This window comes from Anopheles coluzzii, chromosome 2 (genome assembly GCF_943734685.1).
Source record: "Anopheles coluzzii chromosome 2, AcolN3, whole genome shotgun sequence".
Taxonomy (NCBI): Eukaryota; Metazoa; Arthropoda; class Insecta; order Diptera; family Culicidae; genus Anopheles; species Anopheles coluzzii.
This window is the reverse complement of record NC_064670.1, coordinates 11,745,614-11,765,659: the sequence shown is the minus strand read 5'-3', so window position 1 is coordinate 11,765,659 and position 20,046 is coordinate 11,745,614. Positions and strand designations below refer to the sequence as shown.

Here is a 20,046-nt window from a genome sequence, read left to right as displayed (position 1 = left end):
CTGCCAAGGATTAGAATCCCGCTTGGAGCCACGATCCTCTCAGCCCTTAAATTTACCCGCCGCTCCGCTCTGACCTTTATTTGCCGATGTAAAGCCGTCCGTACAAGCTGTTTTGACACGGCGCTGATACGCCGCTGCAATAAGCCGTATGTGATCGAGAGCTCGAGGCGACTCCGCAACGAGCGACGAACCGACTGCAAGATCATAGCAAGCGGCCACGGGTCTTCTCACGCAACAATCAATCGCCAACAATCGCTTCTCTTCGCGACTCTCTCTCTCTCTTTCATTCTCTCATTCACTATTTTTACATTCTAAAAGCAGCTTTAAACAACATTGATCGTGAACACGTAAAACACTCACACGCACACACACACACACATCGTCGCCAATCAATGCCGCCGTGCGAAAGTGATGGTGTGTTGGTACGTATGTTCAACCACGGCACCAGGGGTATGGGGTTGTTGTTCTAGGGTTCGAGCATTAGGACGCTTTTTCTTTCACTTTCACCCGGCGGTGAGGGATTTGTGGCGCATGGACGTAACATTTACAGTGACAGGCTGCAACTGCCATCAAATATGGTCCCGATCGGGCACTGGAAGGGCGTTGAAATGGGCCCGATCGAAACAGGTGCATCAGGTGAGAGGAGGCCGCCCAGAGGATTCTGCCAATTCTCAGCTGTTCGAAACAGTTCACGGGCAGTCGCTGTTAAAGCTCTACCACGAGGAACTGGAAGCTGAAAGGGGTTTCACTGTTCCGGTGAGTGTGTGTGTGCGAGGAATTGCATGGTTATTATTTAAAAAATGAAATTTAAACGTTCGGCGCACTCAGACCATTGAAACGATCCCGGGAGACAGATAGCCATGGCATTGGCAAATGTGTGCGCCGTGCACTGTTTTCCCCCTCCCATCCGAGATAGTTTGGCTTGGTTTTTTGTTTTCTCGCGTTAGAAGTGTTGAGAAGACCGTCGACATTCAATCCAGTTTCCAGTCGACGGAGCTGCCCCTAAACATACCGCAACGTTGGCTAATAGCTCCCACCCAAGTGTCCCAACGCGTCCTTGCCGTAATTTGTTCATCAGATGATGACAGATAAATGGCGATTGATGGACAGACAGGCAGAAGAAGGGAGAGAAGGGCCGCTTCGATCATCACAATCACACCGATCAATCGGAAGTAGGCAAGAAGCAAACGTTTACCTCAGCACACTCAGCAAACGCATCGATTGCACACTCACACGCTGGGGGGGGGGGGGAATGGCCGAGCACATTCCTTCGCGAGTTGAGGGGTAGGCCACTCTGGCAGCTGCCGCCTTCTTAATGACTTCTTTGGGCCTGTTCATTAGAAACGACTTGACGGGTGGAGTGGTGGGTGGCCGTTTGTCGCATGGCAGCGGATGAATTATTCAAAGCGAGCGATTGTTTCAGTGTATAAAACTGCTGACGGTATTAGAAACGCTTTCCTCTTATCTCATTACAAACACGCGATGGTCGGTGCGCGGTATTGATAAAGAAATTAAATAAGCTGTCGGCTGTCGGGAAGTAATTGAAATGTTGTCCTTCGGAGGACACAGTTCGCTTCATGTGCCGATCGCGTACTTTATTGCATTTCATTGGATGTTATGCCCTTCCGATTATTCCTAATTAAGATTTCAAGATTGTCTTTCAATGTAAATAAAAGTAATTAAAAATTTTTCCGTTTATTAATCAGAGAAAAATCTTTTACACGCAAAAATATTGCTCCTTTCGAAGGATAACGATCGCACACATATTTTCGGCATTTGGATATTTTGTGCATAAAAGTAATATTAATTAACGCTCCGGAGCCTTAAAACTGCTTTCTTCCTTTCCCTGTAACAAGAATATCGTCTCCGCTGTGGGTTCTCGTTACCCAGCACGATCACTTAATTGGGCACAGAATCAATTACACGCCAATTCACGTACAGTGCCAAAATAGCATCCCCGTGTTCGGGTGGTCCAAACCCCCGAAATGTGGGCACTACCAGCAGCCCGCACCGAGAAACCTAACCCTTCTCTTGCAAAATGCAGCAGCAGCAGCATGATCAGCATGTGCACTTGGAGGAGGAGGAGGAGGACGGCTGGATGAATCAGAAACGGAAAGGAAAGCCAAGAAATGCATCGTCGGAATTATATTATCAACTCGCGCTGCGCGCTGTGAAGAGATGGCGATGATGTCGAAGGGAAGAAGCACAAAGCAACATCTTCACACTGCATAATTTATGAGCAACCTTCCGAATGTGCCCTTCCCCGTGTATCATATTTCATAACCCCTTGAGCCAGCAGCGCCGAAGAATGGATGATACTTCCTTGCCCTCTCGTGTCCCATTCCCGTCTCCATGACGACTGTAATGAAGACTTTCGACGTCGTTACGGCTGGGGCAGTCAAGGAAGAACCGTCAAGGAGTACGGCAGAGAGGGAGTACCTTTTTGCTGCCAGTGGTTTTGGTTTCGTATGCGGGACGAATGGTACACGGCCACTGTTGGCCGAGCGGGGCATTACAGTACAGGGAAACATCTCCCGGAGGGCAGGATCAGGGTTTCTGCAGCTCGTAAATTGACACATGATCGGGATATGTGGGGGTTACTGGCCACGTGCAGATGTGCGTTAAACGCATTTAGCATTTATTTCGCTCGCTGCACTTGGGGTGGGGCTTTAAAAGGAACCTTCCAACTGAGCGCATACCACACCAATGAGGAATGCATTATTTGTCAGGATGAATGAAACAAAAAATGCTGCTGTGTATGAAACCTTTTTATATGGGTTCTTATGTTTGTTTTTGACAACAAAAAAAACCATACATCCTACCACTTTTGGTTGCCATTTAGCAGACCCCTTGGGGCCTTGGGGTAAGCTCCTAAAAATAAGTCTATCATTATTCATCGGATAAGCAATCATGCTCTCTTGTCATCATCATGTCCTGGCACTCACGTACCAAACAAACAACTACAAAACAAATGGAAACTTTTGTTTTTTTGTTTTTTTGTTAGGTCTGTACATGTTTGCTATTCCGACCGTGCCCTGCTTCCACCAACCGACCAGCCTGGTCCAGTGACCGCGAAACATTTGCACAGAGGAGTGGAAAAACAGGAAACAACTACGACCAAAACAACCACGCCGCAGCCTCGCAGGAATCGCATTGATGGAGTTCGGGGCCATATGCCGCTCATCTCACCTTCACACCGGTGGGGAGAAACTGACTGTGGTACAAGGATGTGGTACCTCATCTCTCACTCCCTCTCTCTCTCTCTCTCTCCCTTCAGCCATTCATACCTGCCTGCACACCCGGCTGGCGATCGACGGGCGAAGCAACGGAGGCTGCGCATAACCACTAAAAATCTTGAATTTTCCCTAAAAGGAATGATTTTTTCCTCACCCTCTGTGTTGCGCTCCCCCTCCCTTTGCCTCATGCTTGTGCCTCACTGCTCCCTTCTCGCATTGGCAGCGCAACCGTCTGTTGTACTGCGAACTTGGACTTGGGACGCAGGTTGTACGCGACGGCTCGCGCGAGCGCACGATTAACGCCGGAAGATCGGATTTTCTTGTACCCTCAACACACCCTCCTCTCTCTCTTTCTCTCTTTCTTTATCTCTCTCTCTCTCTCTCTCTCTATCTCTCTCTCAAACTTTGTCTGAAGGTTAGCCGGCACCGTAAGGGTCGACTCGTAACTTTGTTTATTTGTCGCACGCGCGGATTTATTGCCCGGCGCCACATACACATGCGAAAGAAAACGATATGAATATGAACCCGGCTGGTTGGCGATCGCGAACCGATGATTAACGGGCGAAAAACGGACAAAATGACCAGCGAGCGCGCGAGCTCACGCGAGATGGCCCTGGCTGTGGCCCAGGCTCCGAAAAAGGGGCTCCGTATCGTGCCGAAACGGACGGAAAGAGAGCGCAGCGGGTGTGCTTTTAATCGTGGTGGCCAACGTGTGTGTGTTTGTTAAATGTCCAACACCGTGCACTGGAGGAAGGGGGGGGGGGGGGGGCGAGATTTGCGGTCAAGGCACATATCTCGTTGGAATGGCGGAAGGCGGCATCATGGCAGCAGTGGAGTTATGCTTCTCACCCAGCGTGCTTCTTCGATACGGTGTTGGTTCGGTCGCCGGGGGCAGGGTGAAGGTTGAAGGCATACATTTCTCACAACCCTAAACGCTTCCTTCACCGTCCATTTTTGGGGATGCTGGAGGATGTCCTTTGACAGTTTATGAGAAGTTTAGTGCGTCGCGGGTAGAATTTATTGCGTCCTCCCTAGCGTATAAGCGTGTAAACAACTACCCGTAGATGGGACGATAAATTGAAACGCAATTGTTTACAGTGTTTTGGGGCTTAGTTGTAGCAGGCGATATAAGGCGCTAATTAGTACAGGATCGATGGTGGTGCAAATCTTTATTAATTCCTCACATTATTGCCTTATAGGACACAAGGCCCGCAAGCTTAATTTTATTGAACTGATTTCAATTTATGATTCGAGTTACATCCAATGGAGTTAAACATACTCGAAGCTTTATATGTGTGCTATATTTCAACAGCTTAAATGGTGCATCTTCAACTGATTGATACCTTATGTCCTTAAGTATATAGCACCGCTGTTATTTAATGTGTAGATGTTAATGTTTTAATCTTGATCGATGTACAGTTTAATTCTCCTCCTTTTCATCTAGTAGTACTCCAGCGTGGTTTATCACCGATCGTCACTGCGAGAATATATACTTCGATCACAAACACGCCATTTATTACCGAAGCTTAACCTATCGATCGTAACGACTTCAAATTGGTTCCGATCGGGTTAATGATACAGTAATGGAGGGAGGTCTCAAACCCCAAGCCCGGGACACAAAGCAGCAAACCTTCAATCGTATCCGTCGATCCGTGTTCTTCCCGCCCGTTGCTACGATTTTGGTTCTACGTCGTACGCGGGATGAGAACGACGACCGAGGTGCGCCAGAGCCGGGAGGGAAATCGTGAGCAGCGGTGAATCCGCGAAGCATGGAACAACAATTATCGCCCATTCAATTGTGTGTTGTGCCCATCCAACACACAGCTATTGCCGATCACAATGATGTGCATATCTCGATTATGGCGCTCCCGCACCTGTTGCGAACGTTGGAAAAGAGGGCCTCGACCACCACCCTGGCGCCGGTTGGATTGCAAGCGTGAAGCTTTTAGGGCGTCAACTACACCCCCAGGCGAATGTGTCGTTCGTTTTGTGCAGTTGTGAAGGGGACAGCATGGTTTGAACCTTATGCACTTCGTCCAAAAGTTCCACTGGCAGCTTCATAGTGTTTGACCAATGTGTTATGCAAAACTTTGGAAAACAAGCAGACGGCATAAACTGCTGCCAACTTTGCCGACTTTGGAACAAATGCATCCCTCCATCGGTACGATTGGCCAGTTTGCGTGTTTCTGGTGATTTATTTTTCAATCAGCGTGTTGCACCTTCCCGAACTCGGATGCCTCCCGCATTGGCCACTGCACTTGCATCGGCCAAACCCTTCGGCCAACCAGTGGGTGCACGCGCACGCGCGCGTTTGTGTGTGTGTGTGTCCATTGTCTCGGTAGTACGCGATCGCGTGCAGATTAGACGCCCCGAAAGCTGCATTGTTTTGTGGCACGCCAAGAGCACTGCAAATGCATTACGCGCGGCACGGTGCTTGGGGATGAGGGGTGTCCGACCCTCGTACGCGTACGAAAACGCTCCCCTTTCAGTCGGTGCTATACACATTCAACCGTTTCATCCCGTTTGCACTGCTGTGATCGCACGACCGAAAAAGCTCAAACAACGCAAATGAAGCGAAGAACCGTGCGCGGGCACACACATGTAAATAACTTAATTTATTCGCGTTCGCGTAATTTATGCGTTTAGCGCGGTGACAACCCTTACCCGTCCCCCGTCCCGGTTAGGCGCCAGCCAGTGCCAGCCCGGGCTGGAAGCACAATTCCATGCGACACATTCCTCTATTCCTTCTGTTCCTGCGCGCGATAGTGGCGTGTAACCTTTGGCGTACAGCAAGCATCTTCCGATCGGTACGGATCGAAGCGGCGCGGCTGCAGTTTACCTCCGGCAGACCCTCCCCCCCCCCCTTGCGAAAGGCGTGACCAATTTGCTGCACATGGCTCACCCCGGGCACCGCGCGCAGAAAGGTCAGCAGCGGCGGTTTCGAAGGACGCCACAAAATGATGAATGGGTTTTATTGGGTGTGAAAAGGGTTGCATGCATCGGTGCTCGCTCATACGTGTTTTTCCAGATGCCAACGAGGATGGTGAAATCGAGTCCGATTGCTTGGCTGTGGCATGGCTATCGTGGGCTGCGAGCGTAATTTCATTAGCATCAATTGTTTCACATTAAGACGATGATCCGGTGGGAGATGATTTAGTGCAAGTAAAGATGGTAAAGTAATTGAATCGTGCATTTTACCTCGATCTTCCTGTATCCTGTGTTCCTGTATGAGGATTTCACTGTACGCGGGGTGCAATAAATAGATGTAAAGGAGAAAAATTCGTTAAATTTATCAAACGCAATAACCAAACACTATGTTACGAGCGAGAGAGAGAAAAGATAGATGATGTTCCGAGCTAATTATCTGACCTCGAATCATCAACATCCGTTTCGAAACAACCGACGAGATACCATCTACACGAAGAAAAAGGCCTCCCCCTTGTGACTAATTGTAACTCAATCGCTCCAAAGTTATGATCCATTTTTCAAAACTCGAAAAGATCAGACACATCCTACCGCTTCAGTTTCCCTTCAAATGCACCCCATTCGGTTACCAGAGACGCACGTCACACAATTAATTAACCAACGAGCCAACGTTCAACACCCGTGACCACAACACGCACAACCACACAACGTGCCCAGTGACGAATCGATTTCATTCATGAGTTTTCGGCATGCGTGACCCCAGAGCGTGGCCACCAATCAAACGCGATCGTTTGAAGTGATACTCCCCAAAAACGGGGGCAAACGAGAGAGACACACATTGCGTACGCAGCACGGTGTCAACCGACCGATCCGGTTAACCTCACGCTCCATGCTTGCGGCCTACTCGCGATAACACGTGCTCTAGTGTCTCCTGTAACAGAGTGATAGAGAGAGAGAGAGAGAGAAATGTAACACTATGAAGGCCGTGGGGGGAGGGTTGAAGCACCCGTCCGAATCCATGAATGAGGAGCTCCAGAAACTGCGAACCATTTTGTGCAAAGTACGGCCGCAAAAAGGGACCAGCAGTTTGAGTTGGCAAGCTTTCTAAGCGCAATCTAGTGAGTTGTACCCAGTGTACGCAAGAACAGGCCGCGCAGCAGGGCCACGTGCTGAAGGCAACAAACACCTCCGAGTGATAGAGCCGAAAGCAACTTCCCTCACGTTGCCAGCGAAAACGGCTACGTCTATTAACCTAAGCACAGCAAGTAGAGAGGCAGCTTGATTTGGTAGTAGCAGCACACAGGCCCTCCTCACCTACTGCTGCTGCTGGGCTGCGTATCGCGTACCGTGCGCGTTGGCGTACCCGTTAAGGCCCCACCAGCTGCCACATCCACTGTGGGCCACTCTTCTCTCTGCTACCGAGGAACGATCGGTATGACATCATTTATGGTGCCAGTACCCAGGTTGGCTCCGGTTTGCGAGACCGGAAATAGCATAGGGGTAATGAGACATCACCCGTATTAGCCTCCCAGCCCGCGCTGTCTTTGCGGGTGTGCGTGCGTTAGACTTTGGACCGGTGTTGTGTTTTGGAGACTTGTTAAAAATCCCCCAAAACATGTACACGGCGACCTGGTTGACGCGTGAGCGGACAATACTGGTTCTTTCGCAATCTCTACTCAATCAGTGCGCCAAAAATTGAAACTTTCTACTACGGGGCATGCTTTTTTCCAGCAAAATTAGCCGTAAGCTTCTGTTGCGCAATGGACCCTCACGTATCGGGGGAGCAGCAAGATTTATTTTATTTTTCTACTTTTATGCAAATCATCGCTCAAATCCATCTTGTATCCCACCGAGCGCAACCTACGGGCGCGTGTGACGTTTAATTGGCAAGCGGACGAAATTGGACGCCTCCATCAACAGAAAACTGGACGCTGGACAAATCTGGTGACACTTGTCCCGCGATGGAACTTTGAGCTGAACTCTGAGCCGTACCCTCCGGTCCCTCCGATGATGGATGACCACAGCCAGTGTGCGTTTGAATGAATCGTCCGTCTGTGTTTTTTTTTCGCCTTGAAGTAGATGGCAACCGGTTCATCCTTGCCCCTGGCAGGGGCTAGCAATTGGTCTTTACCGAAGGTGAAAATGAGCTGATAATTGCTGACCGGTACCCACATTGGTTCACGAAAATCAAATCTCGCCCTCATTTGAATCCGGTGCCACCGAAACCTGATCCGCGTGGCTCCTTAACGGGGTTGTCTACAAATTGGCGACTAGTTTAATTGAGCACACCACCCGCTGGCACTAGTTAGCTGGCTTTGCTGAACGGTTAGCGCGAGGGTTAGGGTTACACCTGTTGCTCGAAAGCTAGTAAATCAAGCGCTATACCACCCGGGCCAGCTCGAGCTCCTTAAGCCCATGATTAGCGGAGCGCCCTGATCGTGCTATGGCAGCCAGTAAACCCTCCCTCCCAATCTAGCCACATACCTAGTGGAAATTGGCAGCTTCACCGGTCGCGTTCCTATGCAAATATGTACGCAACAAATGAGCCTTGCCGCGGGGCGATCAAAATAGCGCGTGATAGACGCACGCGCTCGTGCCCGCGTTCCTCCAAATTGATGAGTGCGGTGGGTCCTTTCCTCGGCGCGACCGCTTTTTTGCCGACGCTTTGTAGCTCGCAGGCGCGATCACTGTTGGGCCGTGTCGCGCCTTTACACATCGTTGCTCCAATAAATCACCAGACAAACTGCAAATTATCGATCTGCGGACTCGATTGGAGATGATTAAATTCAGTACCAACTGTGGCGAGCATCGTATGCGCATGCACTCCACCACCACTCGTTCCCCCGAGTCTCCCACTCTCCATCTCTCCCACACCCCCTCCCCTTTTGTGTCACTGTTCCACAACCACAATCGGAAGATGGAGCGCACGCTGCTGCTGCTGTGCAGAGTCAGTATTCGAGCCGAAGGTAAAAACCGAAGGTGGAAGTTTGCCCTTGTCCTCCATGATGATCACACATAAATACACATCCAGCCGGCCATAGGCATAGCGCAGGGTAGGATAGGGAGCGGGATGAAATGATCACCAGCTTTAGCGAGGTGCGATAATGTGAGACCAACGGGCAGTGATGGACTACGGGCAAGCTCTGGGAGGAAGCGAGAAAGCGAAAACATGCGATGAGGAGGTGATCGACAAGAAGGGCACCCGTACAGAGAAGGGGGTGAGACAAGCTATGATCTCTCGCGGACATCGCGGACGCGAGATCAAGTCGAGCTAAGTCCTTTTAAGGAAAGCGAACGACCATGGCGCCAACGCCGGATCGAACCGGACCCGAACAGTTCCGGTCGACAGCCTGGCGAGCAGCTGCTGCTGGCTGTATGTCTGTAGAACTAAGAGAGAGAGGGATAGAGAGAGAGAAATAGAGAGAGAGATAGAGAGAGATAAAGAGGTTGACAAAAATATATCCATCCCAAAATCTTTTGGAACCTGCCTGTTGCGCCACCTCAACATGTGTACTTCACTATGTGTAAACCCATACTGGAGGTATTCTTTTGTAGATAAAAGAATACGTTTGCTTTACTAGCAAAAAAAAATCGCACAAGGTCGTCCGAACCTAAACCCAAAAGATGAAAAGAATGCGCCATCATTTTTATCAAAACTCAAAGTCAAACATATGCTAATGGGTTTTTTTTGGGGGCAACGTACATGCCTACACGGGGAGCCTATTGCAAACATCGATCTATTCGCCAGCTCAAAACACCTCGGCCAGAAAAGAAACATTCTAACCAAGGTGTGGCATCCGGCACCGTAACTCCGCCGGATACACTGCGCGTTCCAGAGTTCATTGTCCACCGTGGTTTGAAGTGTGCTGAGCTCGTGTGTGTTCGCACGCAGAAATAGAACGATCGATTGAATATGGCGAGTAGGCCAATCAATTAGTGGTTCGAACCACCACTTCAGCGCGCACTGCTCTCACCGCCTCTAGGAACATATGTTTGCAGTAGCAGGATTAGCACCATTATGGTTTACGTTACGCTTTGCGATAAGCTGAAGTGCAAGTACTGCTTGAGCGTAGCATAGAAGCGCAAGCGAATTCTTCCCCACTTCCTAGTACGGCTTACGTAAGCCGAGGTCGAAGAATGCACCATATGCTCACGTCCGAGGTTTGGAATTTCGTCTGGACACTGTCTGCATAGCTGGTTTCAGTCGAGACACAGGGTACATCGAAGGCGGCTTGAAGGCAATCTGCTGCTGCTGGTGAGGATGATGCTCAGAGATCGTCCAGTTCATAATGCATCCTGAACATCAAGACCCACTGAATTAATCAATCAATTCCAAGCAAGGCCACGATGACGAACTCGCACTGATCGAGGTGACCTTTTGGTTCTGAATCAACGCTCAATGGTTACTTTCTTTCCATTAATCCGCGTAGTGCAGTGTTTATTATGCCTAGCGTGACCCAACTAGTACTACTGGTCAGCACAATCTGTACACAATCACACTGTGTATTTTAAAAAAAAGTAAAAGGCTTATCTACTCGCCGCACTCATCATTATCGTCGACAGTAGTGAATTAGCATCTACAAACGTTTATTGCATGCTGAAATGCCCACTCTGATGCTACTGCCCGTGTGAATCTCTAGTGCACAGGTCTTGCAATGGCAACACATCTACCACCCGCCCCCCTGTACACAATCAATTCCAAACCAATATCGGCCTGTTACTTAATAACAGTACGTGTAACGATGGCGATGCGATTTATTTATTGGCGTAAATGTATCCTCCTCCAATCCAGACCCCGGGGAGGATGGTGACGCATGCATGGCATCTTCTGAAGTAGTGTGCGCCCCTTTCGCTGGCAGGCAATTCACGGTTTGACCCCGTTATAAACTGGAGATGTTACTGACGACGGGGGAAACAAAGTGTGGAGGTCAATGCAGCAAGTGCAGCTTAAGCTTCGCTGAGCACTCATTTAATCCTATTTACGACCGATTTTGCTGTGTGCAGTTTCCCATCGCACTGTGGTGCTGGGAAGCTGGGAGAATTTGTGGCATCGCTTGGTAAAGTAGTACGTGTATCGACAGCGTTTGATTTATTGCAGCTCTTCAACGAGATGCTACAACAAGGAAGTACGTACGAAATGAAAAGCAGACTATCTGCAGGATCGAGTCATATGTTTTAGCTGACTTATGGCTTTTTTTTTGTCTTCGAGCTGACCACAAGTTAGTGATTGCAAAAATAATACGCCTGATCACAATTAGGTAGAACTTCACTTACGTTAACTTCTTCTAAAGATCATAAACACGTGCACTTTCACCTTACGTCTCCACCCTTAATCCTATCCTAGCTTCAATTCTCGATCTCCAGTAAATAATCATGAACCAATTAAGTTAAATGTACACCGCTGACTTCATTTATCCTCTTCGGTTTGATTCTACCGTCACACTCTACTAAGGGCGATCAGCGTGTCAGACGTATCAGGATCGTAATAGCAAGGTAATCAGTTCGAGGCAACCGACAGATCATGATCGTGATCGTACCCTCGAAAAGATTATTTGTACCACTGAAGCGTTACAATTAGCACTTATGTTGTAAATAAAAACAGAGCACAGAGCGCCGTGTGTCCCTTGTGCTGGCAGTATTATCCTTATTACTAGCTTTATCTCCATCAGGCAACGACTTTGATCGCTGAAACTGTCAAAGCGGCAGTCAGATTAATGCATGCCTGGCTGTGTTTTGCTGCGTTTTTTTCGCACCACAGGGTGTCCTCAAGCGGACAGACAAAGTACGACCAACAAACGCATCGCATTTAAAACCTTCAACCGTCGATGGTTGTAATCGACGCCTCACACACTGCCGCACGTTCCATACGAAGAAGGAGGATCATAATGGAACCTCATTACATAATGGCCATATCTGCGCTGCGTCACGGTTGCGCTCTGGGGATGATCGTAGAACGCTGACCGTCGTCGTCGTCGTCGTCGTCGTCGTCCTCCTGAGTCATCGGAAGCTAGCGGCTCGTAAAGGCAGATCCCGTACTGCGAGTAACGGCGGAGGGGTCGTGAGGGGACAGTAATGTGCACATGCGCGCGACCTTTGGGCAGTGCCAAATTTGGGCATAGTTTTGTCGTTTCCCTTTCCCCCATCCGCTCGTGCGGGGAGGGTGAACGGTGTCCCGTGTGTTGTTCCAGCGAGTGAGCAATAAGCTACACGGCAGGCACCAACTGAAGGCAACTCTCATTGCGTTGGTAATATTTTATAGTCGTGCTGTGTGACTGGTGACTGGTGACTTGGCCAAGCGTATAAGGGGCTGTGAGTGAGTCGAGATCGAGATCGTTGCGTCGTACTGGTTCTGGAAGTGGTCGTACCGATCCTTGCCGGGAAAAGGGGAGAACGGGAGCGAAAGGGACGTTTATAATTATCTCGAGCCACCTTTATCGTAGCGGTGGCTCCCGTGTACCGCAAGGCTACAACGACCATTTGGCGACTGTTGACTGGCGCCATCCAGGTGGCCTTACGCCTTGGCCACCGATGCTCTGCTGCAACTTTCGGGAAGGGGGTCTTTTTTCGCTTTTGTTGTTGTTGTTGTTGTTGTTATTACCGTATGACCGCACCGCAAGTCGCTAAGTATATGCGTACACATAGCGTTAAATAACGTCCCGTCTCGCACAGTCTGTGATCTTGCCTCCCGTCCGGACATCCCAATAACTCCAAAACAAACAAAAACCCACAGCCTGCGAGTGCGTGACGCCGTGAAAGATGGTGTGGCTGGAGAAGTTCGAGGTCGTGGTGAAATGTTTTCGCCACATCGACGCAAGCCGACGGCGGAAGGTGCGATGGCGCAGCGCTGAAAGAAATATGACCGGCGCTAGGCAGACGACCTTGAAGGTCGTTGGTGGAGAGCGTTCGCGTAATCAGTCGCACCGCACAGAGGTTACCGCGGCGACATTGGGCGACACGCTGGGGGAATTGGATGGTGTTCGGCGTACGGGAGCCAAACCCGCTGTGAAAGGTTGACAATCGCGTATTCGACGTATGCAAATGTGCTGCTTCCTGGCTTCCCTTCGAGACGGAAGGCGTGCTCCGAAGGGGAACAAAAAAAAGCACTCACACAATTGCACGATTGCTTTTATCAAGTACACGGCGTGGAGGTTTAATTTGGCCAAAACGAATCCTCCGTGAGCCGTGGCTTCTCGTTTACCTTGATCAAGTTGCAAGAAGACAATTGGTGACAATCGTGCCCAGAAGTGGCTTCAGGCGTGAAGAAATCAACCTCCATCCTCGCTCGAGATGGTTGGTTTATTTTGGGGAGCTTTTTTAGAAATGGAATTGGAAGAAGTCAATGCTACACCACTCCTAACAGGAACTACGCGGGGAAACGTCAACTATCGAGTGGCAGAGCCAGCGGGGTTTGTTTTGGAAAATTGCTTGAAATATCGCTTGTATCTGTCATGTCGCGAAAGTCAACGGTCTACTAGAGATGCTGAATGTCATCTCCCACTCAATGCAAATGTCTAGCAAGAAGGAGGGATCGGTCGATTTGCATACAAAGAAACCAAGAAACAAAACTGTGCCGACTTTACCACTAAAACCATTATCCTAACAAACTCCATCAACGGCAACATCATTATCAAACCATCAAGTTCGATCGCAAATCAGCCGGAGCCTGCCAGCCAACACCCGGAACGTTGAAACAATCGGTCAGTTATTAGCGGGACTAAATTTATAGCTCTTATAAATCGGTGAACTCGCTTAACGCGCTGTTTTGCTGTGTTCGGCGTGTTTCGAGAGTCATAAAATCATCGACTCATTGGGTACGGTTAGCTGCAAATCGGATCTCGGAGGCCTTCGATCGATCGATCGTCGCTGTTTGCTAAAGTTGTGCCAAAATTGATTTTACCAATTTTCAGTCCTCTTGTCCCACACTACGGGATCCGGGAGCTAAAGCCCGACACGCCAAGAACTTTTCTGACTCATTCTGATCCAACGCCAACGCCTGCAAACGGACGAAACTTGATCGCATGCACAATGCTGTGGTTGGAGATGTTGCCGAAATTTCAACTTGCTTAACGATCAAGCTTCAACGTGAAACGAGCATTGCATGAAACAGGGAGTGCGACTTCAGAGCCATTGAATGTCTCAAGAAACGCCGTACGCCCCTCAAAGAGTAAGGTGTTAGATATGCGATCACACCACACCTTCGGCTGAAACAATCAACTTCAAACCGCGGAGATTGAGGTAGCTGAGCAAATGTCTGCACATGAGTATCTGCAGCAACCCGGGATCCCTTCTGACCGGACACCGCTGACGACGACGCCGATGACAGGGATGGTCGATGGTTTTGGTGTGCCAGTCCGAAAATGGGAGTGCGGTGAAGAAAATCAAAAAAGAACCACTCGATCGCGCCCACGCACGACACCGCCGGCGACCGGGTCGAACGTCGAAGCAAGCCGTCAAAATGCTAAAGCCAGCCGGACCGTTTTCGGGCTCCGGTGTGTCAGTGTGGATCTTTTCAAGAGATTATCGATTGTTTTCTTCCGTTGGGTTCTTCTAAAACTTCAACACACACACACACACAATCGCGTAAACCTTCACCCCCTTGGTCAGCGGTTGCGGGTGCGCAATGAATCATTCGTAGCCTGGTGATCATTTTTAAATTTTCACCACAAACCTTTGCGAAGAAAAGAAACACTAAAGACTCACTGCTTTGCACACTGAAAGGTACGGCAAAACCCGAGAACCTAATGCTCAGCTCACAGAACACACATCCCCTCCCGCGTGTCAATGGCAAAACACGATGCGTTGGCGGTTTATCGTCCGAGGCCACCAACAATACCAAAACACAAAAAAAAAATCAACGACACACCGTAAGACAACCGGCCACATTGTTGTACGTGTCCTTCTTCCCATGGGTGTGTGGCTAGCTGGGTCGGTGGGCGAATGATGGTATGATGATTTTTATTTTATTCAGTCCACTCCCCGTCGTCCCTTCCACTCTAAAATCTGGCATCGCGAACAGTTGCTTAATCTGCCACAGATTCGGGCTGGAGGAGTTTTGTTTTATTTTTTCCGCAGCTCATGATCGGTGCGCAATGTGGACAAAATGACAGGTTTCGGTCATACCGGCAAAGGTCGTTGTAACTTAACCGCTTAACATGTCCGATGATCGATGCTGGTTTGGTTCGCGTCCCAACGCGCCCGATGCAATAACTGGCGGGTGGTGTGTGTGTGTGGATCGTTCAATATGCTGGCTGCGATTCGTGGTGTAATGTGATGGCGAATAGTGATGAAAGAAACGGCACACTTCAAACGGTTCGGTGACGGTGTTGTGAGATGGTGAGATACCGATTACCGTTGGTAAGGGGGTCTGTTGTAGCCTCCGGAGATTCAGAACATTATCCAGCAGTATCCAGTAAGAAAATAAGTTACCTGGTATAGAGCAACATGGTATAAAATATGGAGAAAAGATCCCTGTTGACCTTGTGTGCTTCACAAAGCAATACACTGCAACCCTCATTCCGACCTGAATGTATACAAACAAAAGCATGATATCCAAACACTTCTTTTAACACCTCCATCATGAGCTTAATCAAATGACACCGCGATCAATTGCTGTGTATGCATTTGCATGCTGCACTCAGCCGAAGCTATTTTGCTCAACAAGTGAGAATTTATTGAATGGGCTATAAGAATGAAATAACAACTCGAGAAGCACACACACACACACACGCTAATTGAAAATCGAGTAAGTTATCACCCCCATCGAGTAAGGTAATCGGATCCCGCAATAGTACAATGTCTGGAATCTCTCTCCCTCCCGCTCCCTCGAGACGGTTGGTCCGGAATTATTATTCCATTTACCTCCATTTGCCTGCATGTCAGCACGGACCTGGGTAGTAGTTCGTGCCGTGAATAATGCTGTTTGTGGTTATGAAATATTGCAAAACATGCCCCATTCCATATCTCATCCATTCATTGGCAAAACGACATATCGTACCTTGGGGCAGTTTTTTTTTTGCTCTCCTTCATGCGCAATCTCGCAGAGAAGTGATTTCCAAGAAACAACCCTCAACGATTTATTCTATATATATGAATATTAATAAAATATACCTGTAGCCAATGGAGGAAGCGTGTCTGTGTGTGTGTGTGTGTGTTCAATCAAGTCAGGTGCTACGGTAGGAGATTTTCGCAGAAAACCCAGTCCGGGGTCTGGCCAGTCCGTCTGCAAGATACTCCCGCAACGTGTCCTAGATTGATTGCAAGACACCATCACGTGGTGCATTATTTATGCATCAAACCATCGATATATTGGCACATGCTCGATATGAGACCCGCTGAGGGCTCGTAAATTCTCACGCCCCTCAGGAATTCCAATGCGCGCGACGGTTCGCAGCTATAGGCAAAAGGGTTATGCATGCTTCGGTACATTTGCTTTTTTCCGCCCCGAAGCCATTAGCAGTTATCCTCGCAGTAGCGTTCCAGTTACGACCAGCGTCTGTTGTCGTTACAACCAGCCTCTTACTCCAGCACCGAGGTGATCCTCGCCGGCTGAATCGCCAAAGGAAGTAGGCACCCGCTGTCAGCATGCATAAATCAACCACAATTAGCCAAGACATCCCTGCGAAGAGGTCTGGCCCGTGTTCGGTTCCGTGATCTTTGCTGCCGGTTTGCTAATGTGATGAACTTCATCATCCGCATCGTTCGGCCGTTGCGTTTTGCGCTGTTTAGTTATTAGCGCTAGCCCCATAAGTTAGCTAGCCCGTCCACTAGACGCCATAAGGCGGTTCCCGAAAAGGTAACCCGATTAGGGAAGAATTGATCGCCCTGGACCACCATCGTTGGAACCGACCGGCCGGAATGGCGTGCTGGCTTCTGGTGGGTGGTATACAATACTGGCCTTAACATAACAACAGATTCAGTGTACAGATCTAAACACAGATCTCAAGAATGTATGCAGCGTCCAATAAACCTCCCTCAAACAAGACACTGTGCTCTGGGAACCGACCAGCCAGATGAAGGAACCGCCAGCGACGAACGTAACAAATCGTTCCAAACACTTCAATTGATTGGTTCCGTTCGTTAACATTCGATCATTTCTCACCGGGTTTGCAGGAAATCTGCCCAATCGACAGCCAGCCACCTGGAGGCCGATGGCAAATGATTTCCGTACAGCGAGTGGAGCCCGGTGCGATAGGTTACAACACGCCCACAGTTTTGGGGTGTAAAAAATAATAAACCATTAACATAAACGCCGAACGATTTGAAGAGCTATTTAGGGAGAGAAGAAGCCACAGCATGAAGGCTACGACTTACAATCGCGCGCGCAATACACGGGTGTTATTATGACTAATATCAATTTTCCATATTCATATCCAATCGAAACCAAACACGCACGCACACACCGTCTTGGGATTGCTGTAGTAGCGGGCTTAATCCTACAGTTCGGAAAGAAAAACATGAATGAATAATGAGGCTGCTCCTTTTCGAATGACAATTGCTGTACGGGCGATTGCATTTACTTTTGGGAGAGGCGGATAAAGTGGCATTCGTCCATCATTACATAAGCGACCAATTATGCATCGACAGCAAGGTAATGGGCATTCGATTAAATCGAATGCGGTGGGCGCAGAATGACTAATCTAATTCTAGGCATCAGCTTCAGGAAGATCTACAAAAAAAATAACCCCAGAGTTTCAGCCATTCCGTGCAGCTTCAATTGATCACTCATTTAACATGCATTTAGCAGCGAAACACTCCATTTAAGCACGATTGTCACATTGGCCGATAGGACAGCAACGAACGGCAACGAGTTGTGTTGTTAAAACGAGACATTAAGCAACACTGTCACTGTCAAAACACATTTCACAGCACATCTTTAGCGCTTCCCGAAAACATTGACCCCAATCAGTGGAGGGCAATGACCAGTTTACCAGTTTTGCTTTTTCACTCTGCATCCTCCAACCCCTAGCAGGGGGCAGCAGCAGCCTGCCTGCAGACGAACAGTCTGGACAAAGCCTGCTGCAGCCTTAAGTCACTGCTGTCTCACACGGTTTATTTATCATTCAAATGAGATTTACAGAATAGACGAAACAGCACTCGCAACAATCAGATCACGAACATGAAGCCGCCTTCCGACAATTGAAATGAAAGATATTCGATTCTAACTTAGTATTGCGCTGTCTGGTAGGAACCTACTACGGGTAACTGTACAGAAACACCTGCGTCCCAGTTCGCTATGATAGGAGAACGTGTTGTCACCTTCACAGTTCGTCGGTTCCACCGTACCTGTCCTGTACCCGTCACCGTAGGTGTTGCGTTAGGTAGAGTGAAAGACCCCGAAGAAGAAAAAGGCACACCCACGCGGCAAACGGGGACTGGGGAGACCCACGTCAGCGGAAGTACTCCCAAATCCGGTCCGAAGACCCGAAAGCATACGTGTCTAAATTTGCATACTTCATGTACCCCGTTTTGGCCTACCTTCAACGGTTAATTCCGCTCATTAGGACGGTGACATTCGGTTGAGTACTCAGTGTCCCGTCCGTTCTGTTGATTGAGCTGTGTCGTACGTTGCGCTGCACTGGTGCTGTTGCTGCTGGCTCCGTTTCCGCTTCCGAAAACAAAGTGCACAGGGGATATCGAGGTAACAGGCACGCTGGGTCGTACTTCCGACACACGCACTATTTCGTTACGGCACTTTGGTCACGAGTAACACGCTTTTTTTACGCTCCTCGCCGCCACTGACTGAGCTCTTTCGCCCGTGCCGTGTTTTGCTTTGACAGCCGTCAAGGGAACGATGAGGTGTCACAACGTTTAAGGTAATTCTTCGTTTCTTTTTTCTTTATTACACTCCACTGAAAACACTCTCATTCACTCGCTCGGGTGGGTTTAGGAAACGTTGAGGAGGCACTTTTGAGGTTCAAACCCGTAATCCTATCATTGAACTTTTTGAAGAACACTTTCAAGATTTAAACAGTGCAGCAATCCTGTGTGTCGAAGGAGCGCGCACGCACTCGCTTCACTCTTTTTTGGAGGTCGAAAAATATTTTGCGTTCTTACGTCCGTAAGGACGACGATCCGTTGACTTTTGCTGCTCTCAAGTACGTTTTGCACTTTTGTGTTATGCTTGTTTTTTCGTCTCTTCCACCGTATCACGAGAACACTTGAGCTTACCCTTATACGGGCGTGGAGTAATTATTAATTAAACAGAGACAAATAACAATTAAGCAAAACAAACATTCAAACGGCTTCAGCGATGGCGGCGCCAGCAGCCAGCCGATCAAGCGCAACGACGTGTTCGACCCGGGCACGAACGATCTGTGCACAATCGATCGGTCGGGATCGGTTTCACCGAATACGTAGAGCAATTCAAACGTTAATGGATTTGCCAGTTTCTGGCAGCCACCTTCGGGGATCAGATTGCGAAGGAGTGCAGTGGCAGTCGTAAAGTCTTCCGCACCCGATGATCCTCAACTGCGTCACCGTGTAGGAGCCTGCAGAAAACGGAGCAAAGAAACAACAAAGTTATCATTAATGTGTGTGTGTGTTTTTTTTTTTTTTGTTTGACCACTCATAATCAACGGTTTCAAACACGCTGCACACTGCCAAAGGTGTAAGCTCTGAGAATTTGTGGCTCGATCGATCGTGGCTTGCGATCGCGTTGGATCTTTGCCGCCCTGGATCAGAAACCTTTCAATTAAGGAAATGAGTTTTTAATACGAACCAGACGGCGGAAGGTGGTGTTTAACCCGATGCACATCCCCGCTAACCATAAACATATCATTTCAGCAAAGCGAGATTCTCGCCTCGGCCATCATAAAGGTGGGATGACTGAAGGTTAGGAGACAGCGTTGCAATCGATCATTAGGAAACCCTTCGATTAATTAGGCGA

General features: G+C 48.8%; 1 protein-coding gene across 2 annotated transcripts in view; it reads right to left on the bottom strand.

Moving 5' to 3' along the window:
* The window catches only part of LOC120948956 (uncharacterized), a 56,363-nt gene that overhangs the window by 31,571 nt on the left and 4,746 nt on the right, over positions 1-20,046 (bottom strand). For both annotated transcript variants that reach the window (XM_040365840.2, XM_040365842.2), the window contains exon 2: positions 18,636-19,648. The gene's annotated coding sequence lies outside the window, so the exon portion shown is untranslated. The remainder of the gene's footprint in view (positions 1-18,635; positions 19,649-20,046) is intronic.